Below are 13,033 nucleotides of genomic sequence, written 5' to 3' on the forward strand. Positions count from 1 at the left end.
TGTATTACTGGGTTCATTCGGAACGGGATGATGATTACAGTGACAATAAATGGCGACAAGAAGTTGAAAGATGATTACACCTCTAGTTGACGTCGATCAAAAGTTTTCGCTCTCAGCGTGGCTTTCACAATAAATCGTGCGATTCATGCACCCAATTTTTACCGTCAACTCGCTAAGGAAGACTGTGTCTTCCGTAGACTCCGACTGACGTTGAATCGCTTTCCATTTTTTTATTAAGTTTTTACGGCAAGCACAATGTCAATGTAATAATAACCCGCTGCGGTGGCTTCGCGGCTATGATACTGCGCTGCTAAGCATGAAGTCGCGGGATCACAACCCGGCCCCTCGGCCGCATTTCTATGGGGCCGAAATGCAAAACACTCGTGTTACGTAGGCGCACGTTAATGATCCCGTGGTGGTCAGAATTATTCCGGAGTCCCGCGCTATGGCGTGCCTCATCATCAAATCGTGTTTTGGCACGTAAAACCTCATAATTCAATATTGTAATAAATAGGTAAACAGGAAGCAGAAGCGCCGGAACTTCCAAACACGCCTAATATAACTTGGACACAAATTAATGGACGATAACATCGTTTACAATTTAGTCAAGCTATTAGAAAGTGATCTCCAACTGACATAATCGTATAGAGGGTTCTGACGTAATGCAATCTCAGTAGTCGTACCAATCAACAGCGTGTTTACTGTACTACCGTAATTTAAAGTTTTTCCAACTTTTCTTAATAGCTTCACACAGAAAGCCTCAATTCGATGCAGAAAGCCCGCATAAGCGTACATTTAATCATATCATGCATTTATATGTGCAGATGCCTCTGTGAATTAGGACGCAAGTGTCGCATTAAAAAGTTGATGAGCAGCGTATAGTTTAGGGTCCAGGAATGCGCAGCGAATGAAGCCGCAGCTATTCAGTGTAAGGTTGCAAGTTTGAATCAAGGAGGTTAAAGAAAAACTGCGCTGGAATGGAGGGAGCGCCCGACAAGTGAAGCCGCCGCGTCGCCATCTTTCGGGGGGCAAGAGCACGCCGGTCGCCGCAGCCTGTGTGTTTTGGGTCGTCGTATCTTGCCGTACGCGGTGCTGTGCGGATCCCAAGACGTGCTAGCGCGCTCGGGTGTTTTTAGGAAAGTTGGCGTACAAGCAGTTGACGCGTTAGCGTTATCCTTCCCATTTAAAGAAAGCGGCAGGTTAGCACTGCCTTTTTGTAAAATAAAGGAAAATGTTGTACTTAAGGCTGAAAGAAAACTGCCGTCACCAATGTTCCGAGACTCTCTATGCTGTGAGGATGCTAAAGCACCGGCAACACCGGGTGATTATGAAGATAATAACGAATACTTATGCTTGTTGCATGTACTGCTATTTCTCATGCTACGTTTTCAGTTAATTGTTTTTGTTCCGACAGCTTTCATGATTGATCAATTATTACGCTGCATTAAAGAAGGCGAATAAGACTAATAATTGCGCGAATGTTTTTATACTTTGCGGCAGCTGCATATTCATGTCGATAAAATGGAAACAGTGTTGCATTATAACTTGAAAATCAGTTAAGCCATTGAAAACCGCTGGAAAAGTCGGCGAACAGCGCTGCGAAGCTCTCGGCACGCCGCTTAATGTCCCCCCCCCCCCCCCCCCCCAAGATGGCAGCCACCGGCTTCACCCAAGAAGCCATATGCCGGTATACGCGACTTCCACTGCAGCCGTCTTCTTTGGTTTGAATAGCGTCCGCCATCGACGTCTAAAAATTTTGATGCGAACTTAGGCAGAGCTGATAGTGCGAACGCGTCGATGACTTGCACGATGCAGCGTGTGCGATAGATGATAACGATAGCCGAAAGGAAGGCCCCGACGGAAGAACAACGAAGCCTGAGGAGACCTGCGCTGCTCGGGTTAACTCTCCTCGGTTGCCTAGGTAACGGTCTCGCATGCGCCAGGCAGGCATAGACGTCTCCGCGGCAGAACGCTGTCGGGACCTGGCTGCGGTTGACGTGTCTGGGAGTGCGGTAAGCGGCACGGATATTATTTTTCGCGCTAGTAAGCTGAAAAGTGTGTTGCAAGCGTGGTTACTCTCGTTCGCTGATAAGAAGAGTAACTGTACTTTGCTTGAAAAGAACGCCACAATCTAATTTCGTTTGCAAAACCTCAAAAAACGCTTTCGTTTAATCTTGTTGAAACTAATGAAAGCCCGGCCATAACACATACGTTGTCGTTTCTAGCAGATGTCATTCTCCCGTTAGCGCGAAATAATAGCATGCGTGTATTATTCGGAAGTCGCAAGATTTTAATGCGACACTTCCGGCATTCAAGGTTTGCATGTGCACCTGTAACCAACGAATTTTTGGGAACTGATGTAATTGAGTGTTTTATTAGTGTCTACAGTGGTTTATGCTGACACCTACAATTGCAATTTACCGAGGTCGTTATATTTACGACTTGCGTTGGGGCTAGTGCAAATAGTTTATTTATATCACAGCGCTGTCATATGTTATGCCGTGTTTAAGCCGCGCACACGCCTTACGAGCATTTCTACCTCTTATGCGCACGGTGCTGGACATTTATGGCTCGAATGTTTTCAGTGGTGCTAGCTTAATGTGTCTTCCTTCCAAAGCATTCAGTTGTGGCCACTGTAGGTGTGGCTTCATTGTTATAAGTAATTGTGATTGCAGCTGCACTTATGGTGGTCTGACATGAGGCTTGAATGCCACCGCCGTGATATGCCGCGAGAGCTGGACTTGTACGCTCAGTTTTGGTTCGCTAGTCGTGGTGACATGCCTTCAGGTCGCGGTGGCACCATGACACGTTGTTTATTCGGCGACTCCTTGAACTTAATTCCCACGTGATGTCATATCTAAGCTAACAATTGAAAGCACGGTTAGCGTGATCTTGGAGCAACGTACGTTTCGAGATATCCTTACCAGAAGCACTTGATATACTATGTTGGTCGGAGTGTTCATCTGCGGCGAGCTTAATGAAACAAAACAGGAATATGTTGTACATTCGGTCATACTGTTTTGTTTTCTAATAATTCGCGCAAATTCGCATTTCTCACAACTATCATAATCACCATGCACCGTACATTTTCTCCCTTCACCGGTTATCGCTTCTACAGAAATATCGCTCTTTATCACATCATTCGCTCAGGCATGACGTGCTTTTGCTACATTCTAACTTTGTGAACGTTGTCGCCAATTCGATAGCAGCCTCAGGCTTGCCTTAGAATGCATGTACAGTCGGCTGGTTAATTAACAGTACCGCACGAGCGGCGACGCGCCGGCCGGTCGGCGCCGACGAACCGCGCGAAGCGACGAGATATAGAGCAGCGTATGCGCACCGAGATCGCTGGAAGCCGTTATCTCCGATAAGCCGGGCAGCTTCCACCGAGTTATTCGTGCCAGGGGCTGTGTCATGCTGGTATGGAGAGGAGGCTAGCAGACGGAACTTGCGCTTCCAGTGTATTTGGTGCCCAAGCGCTACTGTTGCCGGTCTCGTCGCTTCGCGCGGTTAGAAGACTGGCCGGCCGGCCAGTCGATGCTAGCGCGCTTTCAGTTAAATAACCGGTCGACTGTGTTATCCCGACGGAATGATACGCGGTCCGCGGAACGCACAGCTATTGGCATACCCTGCGCCGTGTGGCTGCGGCCGTCGGCAGACATTCGTGGGCGAACGTCGTGCACAAAATTTGACTCCAGAGACTTAACGGGAGTACGTGCTGCGCGGGGAAGCGGCATAAACTATACAACACGCTTAAGAGCTGTTAGGAAAACGGGTCCTGGCTTCGAGGGGAGAAATAAGTTTGAATGTTTTGACATTTTATAATGAGATTGTTGCCGTTTCTTCTCTTAGATTAAAGACTAAGTTAAAGAACCTTATGCGGCCCGTCGTGGTGGCGTAGTGGCTTTGCCGTTGCCCTTCTAAGCCCGAGGGCGTGATGTCGAATTCCGGCCGCCGCGGCCGCATCTCAATGGGGACAAAATGGGAGAGCGCCCGGGTACCGTGCATTGAATGCCCGTTAAAAAAACGCCATGCGGTCACAATTATTCCGGAGTCGCCCACTACGGCGTGTCACATAATCAGATCTTCGTTTTGGCACGCGATTCCCCAGATTTTAATTTTTCATTTCTCCTATGAACAATTCACTCAAGAGTTTAAATTTGTGCTAATATGTGCCCCTGGGGACGTATCTCGCGAGAAAAATCGATCCTGAGATGGTTGAAGGAGAAAGCAGGGTACGCATTCCATGTCACGTACTAACGTGCAACGTTGGATCTGCTTAAGTAGTCAACTGCTTCGGCGCCCCCGCGTGCTTCGGTTTTCGTCGAACTGTTAGCGATTTTAGGTTGGTTGTGGTAGTTTTTGGGGAGAAATTAAAATTCCTGCAGCCTAGCTTTTTGCTCGTTTACAGGCGTTATGTAAAACGTTTACAAAGTTCTCCTGCCATTCTAGAGGAAGTATAACAGGTGTTATTAATGTTAGTCGGCAACTTTCGCCAGCCGATCAAGCCGCATGTAGACAGATTACAGAAAAATGATTGATAGTGACAGCGAACGATAACGTTATAATAGAGATTGGTAGAGGTTAATAATGACAAGTAATGACTAATGACTGCTAATGACTTGTAATGACTACTAATGACTCCGAAATGCCCATTATGTCTAACGTCTTGTAATGACCACAATTGATTAGAAATGACTAGAAATGCCTAGTAATTTGCAGTAATGACTACTAATGACTAAGAATAACTTGTAATGACTACTGATGACTACGAAATGACCAATATGTCTAACGACTGCTTGTAATGACCACAATTGATTAGAAATGACTAAATATGTTTACTAATGAACAGTAATAACTAATAACAACTGAAAACACTTGTAATGGCTACTGATGAATATGATATGACCAGCATGTCTAACGACGGCTCGTAATAAGAGGAGGAAAAGTAGGCTTTAGCTGTTCACCTCCTGCGAGATATATTGTGAGGCATGCAATTTTTTTGAATTTTTAATAAACATGTTTATTTCATGAATAGGTGATGCGCTCTGCAGTGCAAAGGATTGAAATAGTTGTTAAAAGTAGATGTGCCTGTTATCATTGACTTGAACGCCTCTAGGTGCAAGAAAAAATACGAAATAACAGCGATATACAGAGCAATCGGCAAACCTGTTAGCGCACATCTTGGATTACCTTGCTGGTGCATTACTTTTTGTACTTAAATTCCCTTTGACTTTCTTTTTCCATATGTGGGTTGCGTTATCACTCGAGCGACGTGTTCAGGTGCCTTGTTTCATATTCCACATTTTCAAACGAACCCGGCAAACAATGATCGCGAACCTTAAATTCAACAACATGCGAGATTATTTACAAATAAGAACCGGTACTGGTGCGGCGTACGCAGATCGGCGTGTATGCAGGGCGTAATGCCGGGCAGATGAGCCGGTGCGCGGTTTCCCCACCGGTAAACTTGTAATCGCTCGTCTTTGCAACGGTGCGCTGACATGACTTAGCCGGCACTTGTCGCTTGAGCGCAAGCAAAGCGAAAACCACAAATTGCAGCGTTCCCTTTAAGAGTGGACCACATTGTTCGTGCCGTAATGCGTGTTTCGTTGCAAATTTCAAAATCGGCGCTTTGTGTTAACTTACCCGGCGCGCCGGTTTAGCGGCTGTGGTGTCGCGCTGCCGAGCACGACGTCGCCGCATCAAATCCCGGCCGCGGTGGGCGCACTTAGATGGTGGCGGGATGCAAAAACACCTGTGGCCCTTGCATTCGAGGAAGGTTAGAGATCACCTGGTGTTCGAAATTAATTCGGAATATTCCACTACGCCGTGCCTGATAACCGAATCGTGGTTTTGGCACGTAAAACACCAGAATCTAATTCAATTAGCCAACTTGTCAATGGTCCAGGGAACGCTATGACGCAGTGCAAGTTTTGAAAATGCATACTGTGCTGCCTTGCACGACGGATTCTAATCTACAGCAAACTGGTGTCAAAAGAATTTGCGTTGCGCAGCCGATTGCTGCGTAGCAAATGGACTGTGCGGAATGGTTTTAACAGAGGGATAATTTGCGCGCGGGTAAATCGCATCGTGCAGGTCGCCCATGAGCGCGCTAAGGGTAGAATTGCCCTCGCTGCAAGTAAAAAACAAGGCGTCCGTAAGTATCTGAAAGCCAGAAGTCTGGGATAAAGCGAGAGGAGACAGTGTGTCCAAGAGACAATTGCCAGTGACCTCGTCTCTCCGGAGGCGGAGGTACTTGTAACCGAAGCGACCCACGTGGGATGTTGGTACCCAGGCGCGTGAAAAGAGGCAGCTCGATGTTGTGTGCTGCTTCGAGCATCACTGGAACTGCACTGTAATATCTCAAATTTCTGCAGGTGTGCCTGCTGTGGGATCTCCGAGCTGCATTCCGTGTCTGTTTCCGGCGCCACCACAAGTCCTCCTATAGCCAGGCCATCGGGAGGTGGGCAGCCTCGTTCTTCACGTTTCGCGGGCGGTTTGAGCGGTGCATTTACCCTCGGTGAAATAACTTCGTGCCATTGACATTGTAATCCCTGCACAGTACAGGTGAGTAATGGTGTACTGAGCAGTAGCACATAATCGCTGTAGTGCGAAGATTCGGGCTCAAACGCGTCGTATTAGGCGCCCTATAGTGGCAAAACAGGCATGAAAGGGGCGGCAGAACCTGTTTGCACTTTGTCCCACAATTGTGCAAGGCAAGCAGACAACACTGGTCAAATGGAGAAGAGGCAAAGAAAGATTAGCTATAAAAAAAAATTCTGACGCCATGGGACGTTCAAAATCCACTCAAACATAGTGCAAGTGCATTCAGAACTGTAATCGTGTGAAGCAGTACTATAGTACCTGTGCCAGTACTAAGCACTCTGAAATGAGATGGTGTCATATTGAGTAGGCCGAGGATTCAATTTATCCGAAGAAAAAAGTTGGTGTCTTTTACTTCGCCTAGGCCAGAGAGAAATGGCGAGAATAGGGGGTGTACACAATAGCGCGTACATTGACCGGAGAAGAACGCGGTGATTGAAGCCAACATATATTCAGTGTAACATTGGAAGTTTGAAGAACGTCTTCTTGCGAACTACGAACGTTGCTGATAGCGTGAAAGCGTCGAGGAATTGTACGAAGTGCGGCGTTTAGGATAGGCGATAACGACTTTAGAAACGACGACCACGCTGGTAGAAAAATAATCAGGCGTATGGCTATATGCAGGTTAACTCTACTCGGTCGCCTAGGAAACGGCTGGTCATGAGCAATGCCGTGTGAGAGTGGCAGAATGCTGTCGGGGCCTGGCTGCGCGGACGACGTGGCTGCAAGTGCGGTAAGTTGCAGGGATATTATTTTTTATACTAATAAGCTAAAAATTGGGTTCGCGAGCACGTTCAGTTTAATGCAATTAAAGCAATTGCGCTTAGGAATGCCAAAAAAGTATGTGGTTTTCCGCGCGAAAACCATGATCTGATTGCGCCGCTCCGTAGTGGGCGACTGCGGATTAATTTTGACCACCTGGGGTTCTTAACATGCAGTTAAATCTAAATACAGGGGTGTTTTTGCATTTCGTCCTAATTGGAATGCGGCCTCCGTGGCCGGGATTTGATCCCGCGAACTTGTGCGGCAGGTAGAAATGCCGAAAAAAGAGAACACCTTTCGCTACTGATCTTGGTAAAAATATGTCCTGACCAAAGTTCTCGATGATGTCACCTTCAAATTTATCGTAGCGTAGAGCATTTTTAGCCCTTCTCACAGCGATGCGTTAGTTTGCTGCTGTGCTATTAAGAACATTTACGTTGGCAAAGTATTTCCTGTACCAACAACCTTTCTTCAGCCAAGTACCCGAGCGGGTTATGGCATTATTGCCGAAGTTAGCGTTGCACAGAAGAAGCGAAAATACATTTTTGGGCCGTCAAAATTCAATATGGGCACTAGCTTCATACCATGTACGATAAGAGGTGGCACTAAAACGTTTATAGGCCCAGCATGCATATCCCCCCTGGATCCGCTCTTAATGCACATTCGGGTCGTCTTTTCGGAGCGCTCCAGAAGCAGTCCCCTTGTTCAGGTGTCGAAGAAGGTCGCTCTGAGTGCATTCGGTTCGTCTGCGGTAGCGCATGAACGACTCCCGAACTGGCTTGAAGCGCCCAATGCATTTGACGATTGCCGATCGTGCTCATCATTCTTGTCAGATAAGTATCGCTTTAATTTCTTCCTTCACAAGAATGTTTGGTTCTTTCATTCTTAGAGGACATGAAACTCGGGCAAGATGGTAGGGACTTTATTAATTATATTCTATAGTGTTTCTGCTTGTTCACCATTACAGTGTGCCAATTTGTATGCATGTATGTATGGTTTGTTTCCACAAAAGCACAGTATTGCAGAAGGAAAGCGGAAAATAAAGCTGCTCGTAGCAGCTTGACCGGCCCCAATATAGTGTACACTCAAAAAATTTTAGTGTTTGTCCAATGGGTGACACTCTTACAGTCAAGGATCTAAAAAAAAATTTGACCACAACACGTTGCACAGAAAAGTACTCTCTGCAGCTGTCATCAGCGTCGCGTTCCCTATGCCACCACCCTCCTTTCTCTTCGCAGTCTGCCATCTTTCTTATTCCTCCAAACCCGTTCACCAGCGTTAAGTAGGAGGCTAGTGGCGCCATACTCAGGCCGACCCCTCTGCCTTTCTGCCAATAGAAATTACCTATGTATAGCACAGGATAACGAGCTTCATCTAGATGTGCGACGAGAAAAAGCTGGTTGAAACTGTACAATAATTATGACAGCCTTGGCATCAACAAAATATCCGACAGAACAATTTGACAGCGAAAGCTTCGAATGTTTTCTCGATGGGCGGTTCGTGTTCTTTGTCACAGCTGTCATCATTCTTGCCAGAAAAAGTAGGAAAACAGGATACCTTCATTCGTCCATACCAACGATTTGGTCTTGCTCCTTAAACGTGAACGTTTTAGCCATGGGACAACCGAACACCCTTTGTAAACCCATAAAGGTGAGCATTTTTAGTCTTTATCCCCGCAAGCATTTTATTCCTGTTCGGGAAAGTGTAAGTGTAGGAAATACAGTATTAGTAAATGTAAGTCAGCTCTCATCACCGTCGATATAAGTGCCTAGTTATCGCTGCTTTCAGTAGTTTTTAAACTTTCGTTTGTGAATTTTTCTACAGTTTTATCTCGCGGACGGTGACCGTGATCAGATGCCAACAAATGCACCGCTGCTTTTCTGACCTAATGCAGCTACCTCTATGTTATTGTCTTCACAGCTCACCAATAAATTTTTATTTGAGGCTATTCATGCAACCGATTCAACTAATTAGAATATACATAAGTAAATACCTATCGAGAAGTTAGCTATGAAGAAAGGGATGAAACAAGGAGACATAATCTCTCCAATAATATCCACTGCATGCTTAGAAGTATTCAAGCTATTAAACTGGAGAGGCTTAGGAGTGAGGATCAACGGCGACAATCTCAGAAACTTTAGGTTTTTAGATGACATTGTCTTCTTGAACAACAATGCAGACGAATTACAACAAGTGATTGAGGACCTTAACAGAGAGTGTGAGAGTGGGTTTGAAGATTAATATGCAGAAGAAAAAGATAATGATGAATAGCCGGGCAAGTGAACAAGAATTAAGGACCGCCAGTCAGCCTCTAGAGTCTGAAGGAGTACGTTTACCTTGGTCAACTAATCACAGGGAAGTCTGATCATGAGAAGGAAATTCATAGAATAAAAATGGGTTGGAGCACATACAGAATGCATTACCAAATACTGCCATCGAGCTTACCACTCACATTGAAAAGAGAAGTGTACCACCATTGCACTCTGCCTGTGCTAACATATGGGACAGCAACTTGGAGGTTAACAATGAAGCTCAAGAACAACTTAATTACCGCGCAAAGAGCGATCGAACTAAAAATGTTAGATGTAGCGTTAAGAGACGAGAAGAGAGCGGCGTGGATTAGTGAGCAAATGAGGATAGCCGATATTCTAGTTGACATTAAGAGAAAAAAAATTAATGCAGAAACTACCCTGGGCGTTGCATAAGTATGCGTAAGCATTGTACCACTTGCTCATCTTCACGCAGCCCATTGTAATTATCAATGTTATGAAACTTTATCCGAAAAGCATAAACCCTTATCAACCTCATCGGTCATCAGTCTTATCGAACTTGATCCGACCTTTATCAACTAATATTGGTCCATATCAACCTGGGTATCCAGCGAAGCTATTGCAAAACCACCACTACATTTGCTGAGGGGGGTATCCGATACTTTAGTGATGGTTCGTATGCCTGTTTTGAACTTGTCCTTTCATCATCATCATCAGTCTATTTTATGTCCACTGCAGGACGAAGGCCTCTTCCCGCGATCTCCGATTACCATTATGCAAAAAATAGGTGAGGCGTGCAGACAGGACACAAGAATACTTAATGTACTTAATCTCTTCCTTATGTAAAGTAATCGAAGGCTGACTCACGCACGCACTTCCACCATTATAGATACGCCATGTCTCTACCGTAAGACGCGTATCTTCGTTCTTATGCCTGTACAATATCGCGCATTCATTTACCTCTGGCGTGCAGTTAAATAGACCGGCACATGTGCCGTCTTCTTGACGTATGTAACGGGTCTGACGTGTGGCTGATGTCACTCCTGCCTATCTTAAATATCCCGTTAACTGTGTATCTTCTAGAGGTACGTTTGTGAGTTTGTCAACATTTCGTATGTATGACTCCGGAATAAATGGTTTCACTAGTGCGCCAGCCACCTGTACACATGACAACAAACACTTGGCTGAGGCGAGTGAACTCAGTGACCGAGAAACTTACGTTTTTGTTCACTGGGAAAGAACCTACTTTCTCCTTTGCTAGCGCAACGATTTTTGAGGCTACAACATTTGGGTTCACTTTCCAAAACGTTTTCACTTCTTCAATCGGTCGGAATACCGCAGGAATTCCCTCGAACCTCCCTTTATGTCACAAGAGTGAAAGGATCTGCCTCCTCATCACATTCAATGTCCTCTTCTACGCTAAGGGAGTAGGTCGATGTTTTCTCATTCATGTGGTCAATGTGATCTTCCCCTCTGACCTTGTTCGCACGGGTTGCTTCGTCCGCCATGCTCCCTGCTTTCCTCGCCGCTTCCAGGACCAGTATTGGTGGCCACATGTAAGAGACCCTGGCGGCTCCAGGCTGGCTCACAGGCTCGTCGGTTCCGAAGCCATGCTGCTGTAATGGCGGCCCTTGCCAAGCTTGCACATCCCCGTTGCTGCCTTGCCCCTCCGCCACAGTGGCAGTTGAACGACAGCGCTTGGTGCCGTCGCGCCGCTCATCAGTATCAGTGATCGCTGCTGATGTCTTCGAAGCCGTAAAAAAGTTTCCACGATAGCCGCTCTAGTGCCTGATGGTATGGTATGCCTTATGCGATGGCGCACACCCACTGTGGGGGATTGGCCAAGATTTGGGTGAAATTAGGCTATCTTTATTAAAATACTATAATTGGTAAGGCTAACTGGAGAAAATGAACAAAAATAAGATGTTTAAGAATTCAAGACAGTCTCTTTGTAGCACTTATAAAATCCTCCACGGTTGAGCAAATATCCCTGTGGCACTTTCCAAGAGAGGAGGCTCCTAGAGAAAGGATATCTGATTTGCCTCGGCAGCTACACTTCTTCCTCTTCCACAAGAATATTTACCAGAAGAGAACGAAATTCGATGCTGCAAAGACGTTGTTGTTTGACGACCGCCATTGCAATGTCGATGCAGAGGTAGGACAGATGCTGAATAGCAAGCGATGCAGTGAGCAGACAAGGGCACTACTTGGCCAACTGACGTACACGACAGTATTGTTAGCATGCCTTGCAGCACGCGTCCCTATTACTTGCACTAAAGCTTCAGTGACAAATGTTTTGGTTATTTCTGGCTGTCGTTACTGTTTGCTAGAATAAGCATTTATTGTGGCAATTTTACCTGCGTGATCCGATTGTGGTGCGCTGATATGTTTGCACACGCTGGCACATTGACTATAATAATTGAGCTGTCTATTATCAAGACCGTTAATTCCTGTACTTGGGCTGGGGGGGGGGGGGGGGGGGGGGGGAGGAGGGTCCTCACAATTTTCTGCGCCTGATTAAGTATGATTAAGTATTAACTAAGTATAAGTATGAACCAACTAGGCCGGCAACAAGTAACGATACTAATAACGTCCCATGTATTATACTACTTTGAGTGTATTGTGGGTTTTTAGGACACCCTGACGGGTAAACTGAAATGGTGAATTCCAGAAGAATTCGATAACCGAAAAATACAATCTTCCCCTTCATGCGGGCCACCTTGATCTCTGACATTAACGCCTCAGCACCAGCTGCGTGCTTACGTGATCATTCTATATCCAGAAAATGATGACGATGATGCTTCTCTGCTGTGACACGTGTAACCTTAGAAGAATCACTATTTCGTGTTCCTGCTTCGTATACAATGGGTCACATTTCCTACCTTGGGATGCAGCGCACTGCAAAGGAGGACACCAGAGTGCGAGAACAAGCCCACGTACAGTGATCGACAAGGATACGGCGAAAACATGCAGTTCATCGCAGCCGTGGCAGATGGTTCCATCCGTTCCCTAGGAGTCGAATCAACATGTTTTGAGTGACGTCACCGCAGACGACACCGACTTCAGATTTATTGTGGACGAAACGAGTAAGTATAATGCCCGAAAACGTGGCTTGAAACATATCACTACAAACACTGCGAACCCTCACTTTAAGCAAAATTTGTGCGCGAATGGTTTACTACGAAGAGCGCTCCCATTTCGTAACAAACACGCAGTGTACGTTGATTAGTGCCATCCACAAAATGTACTTTGATTTAAAGTTTTGTCGTTGCAACGTTAGCCAGGTAACAAATATGCTGTAACCAGAGGCGATAAACAGGCACTTTCAGGTTTGTATTGATAGCTGGCTAGAAGAGCACTAACACGACTGGTATAAGGATAGGTTTGTTTAAAAT

The sequence above is a fragment of the Dermacentor andersoni genome, chromosome 11 (genome assembly GCF_023375885.2).
Source record: "Dermacentor andersoni chromosome 11, qqDerAnde1_hic_scaffold, whole genome shotgun sequence".
Taxonomy (NCBI): domain Eukaryota; kingdom Metazoa; phylum Arthropoda; class Arachnida; order Ixodida; family Ixodidae; genus Dermacentor; species Dermacentor andersoni.